Source organism: Dreissena polymorpha, chromosome 4 (genome assembly GCF_020536995.1).
Source record: "Dreissena polymorpha isolate Duluth1 chromosome 4, UMN_Dpol_1.0, whole genome shotgun sequence".
In the NCBI taxonomy this organism is placed as follows: domain Eukaryota; kingdom Metazoa; phylum Mollusca; class Bivalvia; order Myida; family Dreissenidae; genus Dreissena; species Dreissena polymorpha.
Genome location: NC_068358.1, coordinates 21,353,249 through 21,359,862, shown reverse-complemented (window position 1 = coordinate 21,359,862; position 6,614 = coordinate 21,353,249).

Here is a 6,614-nt window from a genome sequence, read left to right as displayed (position 1 = left end):
GGTCCATTAAAAACGATTGCTGCCAGGGGTTGGGGCAGTTTTCGTCATATGGCTATAATAAAGAATAGAAGATTGGACTGTCAGTGTGACTTCTAGTACACTCTGATCACATTTTCATTCCAATCTTCATGAAACTTGGTCAGGTAATTAGTTCTATATATACCTTGTCTGAAATTCCAAAAATGGTTCCATTTTCTCGGAAAACATGGCTGCCAGGGGTGCATATTTGCTGACATGGCTATGGTGAAACCTTGTAAAAGCACTGCTGGTAATTGCCAAATTTAACGAAACTTGGTTTGAACATTTGTCACTATCATTTCTATGCTGACAATCGAGCTAACATAAAATGGTCACTAGGTTAAATGAAATAAGCATGTAAATACTCTCGAAGTAACTTACTTTGTCTAATCTTCGTGAACTTCGGTAAGAACATTAGTCGGATTTATCCAACAAAATAGCATGTTCATGCGTAACAGGGCAAATTTTGTTGAAGATTTCTTGAACACATCGGAGTCAAAATCATCACATAGCAACAGACAGCGCAATGGGAATTTGCTTTGCTGGTAATAAATTAACCTGAAACTGATAAGTATATTTTTATTATATCTGAAGATCTTCAATGACTTCAATTTAATTTAACACAATAATTGGGAAATGTGTGAGCATTGTCAATATACCGTTCAGTTCATGCATAGGTTTTAAGAGCCTGACATTTTCATATTATATATAAAGCATGATATAAATCACCATAACATGAACAGAAACGAATTGATTTGTGTTATGGAGTACCACTTTGTCAACTGGCCTTGAAAATCAGGTAAAACAGAACGAGTTTACATGTGAAATAAATGTATGTGTCATATAATGAAATAAAGCATTCTCCTTTCTCCATTCAATTATTTTGTAGTAAAAGTTTCGTTAGTGTCATACTGTTATGGTATACTTATTATGCATAATACATTTATACGTTTCACTCTTAAACCTATTGCCTATACAAATAGTTGTTCTTTTTTAGTTATCATAACCCTACCTTGTTGTTTTCTTTAAATTTATTATGAATTTTAATTTATTGTTTCCAGTGTGTTGAAATGTTTGACCTCACAATATCGAGACAACCACAGGTGAGATTATTTCGGGAGTATGTGAAATGCAGACTTCTTGTTTATTGAGGCATCAACCATATGTTTGTTTCTTAGTCAACTGCAAAAATCTTCACAGTACAATATGCTGGGTATCCTGTGACACGCTTGGCGCCATATGGTCTGCATCTCATACCCTAAATCACACGATTGATTTGTGTGCGATCATTGAATTGCACGTTATAGTTGCAATGTAAAAGAAAGACAGAATTTAATGGACTCCCTCACAGTTTGGTAAAATTATTATTTTTCAAAATTATTGTCATAGTTTCGTATGCTTGTAAAAATTATATGTTTTTAAAATATTAATTCATTAATGGATGATCATCATTCATAGTCGTTCAAATAACAATGCTTTGCCTTGATAGTTTGTAAAATACACATATAAGATATCTTTAATGTTTTCCGTTGGTTCATATCTTTGGGATGCCAAAAATGTGTAATCAACATTTTTTCCTTTGTATTAAGGTAAGTTAAAACTACTCATCACATTATAGATTTATTAGTAAATATATTTCTGAACATTTTATAAAAATAAGCAAATCTGTGATTAGTTCTTTTTTAACTTGAACATGAAAGTATTTGAACTCAATAACTTGAGTTTTGAAGGTGGTATCGTGCTTACTTTTAGTATTGGTTGCTTGCACGATTACCTAGCTTGGCTTAGTGTGAACCAATAAGATCAAGATTACTTGTACTATAAAGAAAAAAAAATGTTTGTAAGGGGGCCGATATTGTGTGCGTACGTTGCAAAGCTGTGAACAGGGTTTGGGATTTCACAATTATTTAAATTATAAATTACTTAAATTATAGAACAACTTATCAAATGTTAGAAACTGGGTTCATGGTATTGATATGCATATTGGGTAACTCTTCTTTTGTGTTTACACTCAATCTTGCTGAATATGTATGGTTTTTAAGAAGATATTGATTCCGACATTTAGTTGATGTCAAGGTTTATACATACGACTTGAATGTACAATACTAATAATGTGTAATAATTGAGTGTTTTTGTGAAATTGTGATTTAATTAAAAAAAACTATTCAAGAAAGATTGAATCGAAGGCAAATGATGATACCCGTATATTAATAATATGTAATATCCGGTAAGTATGTTTAAAATTGTCCTATATGCGAAATGTATAAATGTGAGACACCCCACACACAGGCACAGTTATTTGTTTTCAACTGTTTTATTCTCTATTTATAATTTTATTCAAATGATGTGTTTTAAAACATTGTGTGATACAAACGAGAAATGCATTTCTGATTTTCAACTGTTCTTAATAGATGTTCAGGAAAAATATAAAAAATAAATCGTCATGCAACATACATTGGTAATAACAATATGTTATTAGGGTACACATTTGTGAGTCACTGTTATAAAAAGTATATGTTTATAGAAAGGATAATGGGAACAGAAAAATAATTGTAGCTGTAACAGGAACAGAACAGTACCGGTATAATGTATAAGCATTTAGTATTCGTTCTACATGTATACCGTGATATGAAACAGATCTTGATATTGAAGTAAAATACAGTTTCATTCATTTCAAAAACAATGACACATTTTTTTGAAAGTATAAAACAACTTGAGCATTTCTAAATTAATGAATGTTTGCATCTGCTTGATATTGTTGATGTCTTAATAAAAGAAAGGTATATCATTGATATTTGTTATTAACCTTTTGCTGGAAAATTGTTTTTATCCCTCGTCAATAATGAGTGAACTCCATAAAATACTTATATGATCCTTCTTGGCCTTAAACTAATGAAACAAATATGTAAGTAGTTCGTACATATTCCGAAAATCTCATGAAAAAGTGTAACACAAATGTAAATCATTGTGCAAGCCATAAATACAGCAACACCAATTATTTCAGGTACTTCAATCATTATATTTTATATAAAATCTTATCCACAACAATAATGCTGATCTGTGCGCCAAGAAATAAAGTTTGTCTTAAAATTGCTAAACACACTTTTTGGCAAAAATAATGGACATGTTTATATTAAAGTGCCAGTAATAAATACGTACCACACTGGAGATTCTTAATAATAATAATGTGATCATTTGTGCTTGTCATACATGACACCAACGGAATAACCTCAATAAGTATTGTATGTATTACTTTTTTTTTCCTGCAAATGTGTGGATGAATTAATTAACGCTGAATCGCACTACATCGCCCGATTTTGTTTTAAATAATGGAAAATATGTTGGAAAAAACATATAAAACACACCTGCCCTGAAAAATTATCCGTGAAATTTCAAAAGGTCCAGTCCTAAGCGCCACTTTGAAAGTAGAATTGGGTCATGTATTAATACTTCGCAAAAAAGAGGTTGTATCCGTGATTAACGGCCGTGTATGTGTATATCTGCAAGTAATAAATAATTAAATAATGATAAACTAATTTGGCTGAAGATACGTTTATGTAAACACTAATACACTGTAAATGACGAATTAAAATATGTATTTACAATAAAACACAGATATACCATCGAGTTCATAAAATGTCACACGAAATTCGTTTAAATCTCATTGGGGTTTGCATATAGTTATAACTATTGTCGTGGTTGTTATTTTTGTTGCCAAAACGTTTTAAGGTTCAACGTCCAAAACGTACAGATATCCGAAAATAACTACAAGATCATAATTACACTTTGTTATTCGCGTAATCGACTTGTATTAGAAAACAAATACTTAAATTATTAATGTGCATCGATCTGACATATTTCACGACCACTGATCTGAACAAATGCACAGGGGTACTGTGAGTATATTCAGACTCCCGGTTTATCTGACACTATTCACGATTGCGCGAAATTCACGCTAAACCGGCTTGTTTAAGCGCGTTACTTTGTCCCATAGGGTCTGTGGTTCGGGTCAGGTATGGCTCATTTTTTCTTTCTTTAATGTTATTCTAGTTTTATCAATTTAAAGAGTTAACTGACAAAATTTAAAACATGGCAACATCTGTGAACAAGTCGCTTAAAAAGAAATATGATTTAACCATGATGCTAAATCTTCTGGGGAGCTCAAAGTTACGTGCACATGAGTAGTTAAATATACGCTCCATTGCCAATATTGATATTGTTCACCCATGACTACAGTTGCATTTCCCCTTCGTGCAACAAGTTTTTGCCTGTAAATTGAAGAAAACAATTTTTCAGAGACTTGCAAACGGCGCCATCCGTAGATGTCAGCACATTGTCTAAACGAGTGATAAAACGCCAAATCAAGATTTGTTGGCTTTGTTGTATGATGTTATTAAATCACTGTTAGCCTGGTATTACGCATTTAAGTTACCTGTAGATGGCTAGTTACACGACATCTTTAACGGATAAAAACGTTCTGGAGTTAACACGACAATATATTTAACAAAATAGGTATTGCGCAATAGTTAGCGACTTTCGCAGATTCTCATATTCTTTCTGAAACACTTGACACTATAAATACACCAGCTCGATTGCTATATCCTGTAATATGTTATATTTAAATATGTTGGATATTTTTTTAACACAAAAATCGTACTCAATGTTACGAAGTCAGTAAAATATTGATTCTTTTACCGCTTTTTGTTTCTGCATTTGATTTAAAACATAAATAATATTTTATGCACACATAAAAGATTTTATGTCATTGTACGATTTCTTAATTGTTGAACATTATATTGGTTCAAGCCTTATATTTAATTACTTGCGTATAACCTCAGTGTGCGGTCACATGGGCTCTTTTGACCAATCAAATTCAGTGTTGGCCATTGTGGCCCTTTGTATCCTTTTAGACTAACGAGGAATCCAATATGGTCGAAATTAACAATTACGCTCTTAGGCGATACTTCCAAGGATGAATTTTAATAGGATATGATGCCGTTTCATTCCGTTTATGTGAAGGATTATCTCTCGTTGTACGAAGACTTACACCAATGGTGTTATCCCGTGTGATACTAAGTTTAAAGGGCAGTTGAACGAGTACACATGCTTATCACTATCAGTGCCGTGTGCAGAAAACTTTGCGACGTATACGCAGTCTACCGTGAAAGGTTTCCAAGATGGCGGCGCCCACAGCGTAATTAGCGCATATCGCCAGTCACTTTTTTTATGCTGATCAGCTACACAGTTGTCGCTGCCCTGTATCAGTCATACTGATTCAGTTCAGATAAGTATTCAAATATCGTGTTAACATTTGTGCCTGACTTTAAGTTCTGGCTGTTTAAATTATTATTTTTTCTGCCTTTTTAAGAATGATGATCAATTCGGGTCAGCTCTATATATCTTGTATATTTATTATTGTCTTATTTAATTTAAAGTTCAGCCTGGGCTTATACTTTATGAATATTTACGACACATTTGTATTGTCAGTTTAGCTGGGTTTCCCACTGTCACATTAACAGATGTCTTCACGTTTTTATGAAATAAACAATGAAACACCCTTTCATTTTAGTCTATATTACCATACCTCATTTATATGGTCAACGTGTGTATTTTAAAATTCTTGTGATGTGTTTTGTTGTGCTATTGTTGTTCATGTTTTCTTTATGGCAATTATTTGGTCGTAATATTTTCATTAACATATCCTTGTTAAGTCTGTAACTACTAAAAACTATAAGTAATTTTAATATTCTTAAAAGCTTCATATTCATATATATATATATATATCTTATTTGTATGTGGTGTGGTGTGTCTTATAGTCACAATGTAATTTTAACCTTCAAGTTTTGTCTTGTAGTCACATCTGGTCAGTCTATTTGTGACTTGTAGTCACAATAGTTCACATAAGGTTATACCCAAGGAGTGTCCGTAAAGGTGACCGGTAGCTGCAGAATCCCCCAGCCCGAGCCAGAGAACAGAAATATCCTTTCACGTATCCTTCAGTTAATGAAAAAGCGTGTCTTTATGATGCCAAAAACTTGCTGAAGTTTCTTTCTACATTTTTATTTATCAAACTATTTTCCATTATTATACTTTCATTAATGCTTCATAAGTGTAATATCTATCAATTTTAATTCGGGGTTCCCGTTCCGGTCCCCTTTGTGGCGTGTTTTTACCACCCATTATGCCTTTCTGGAAAGAATCTGTTCTATTTTTATCTTTTTTATGGCATTTTATAATAAATGCCCGTTTTCAATCAACAATATTGTGTTTGTTCTTTCCTTCAAGTCATACGAGTCCGTCCGGTCTATGACCTTTTCATTACCACCGAGGACAATACATAAATAATATTTTATGCACACATAAAATATTTTATGTCATTGTACGATTTCTTAATTGTTGAACATTATATTGGTTCAAGCCTTATATTTAATTACTTGCGTATAACCTCAGTGTGCGGTCACATGGGCTCTTTTGACCAATCAAATTCAGTGTTGGCCATTGTGGCCCTTTGTATCCTTTTAGACTAACGAGGAATCCAATATGGTCGAAATTAACAACCCACCTCCACCCCTTCTCCGCCATAAGGTTTTGACTCC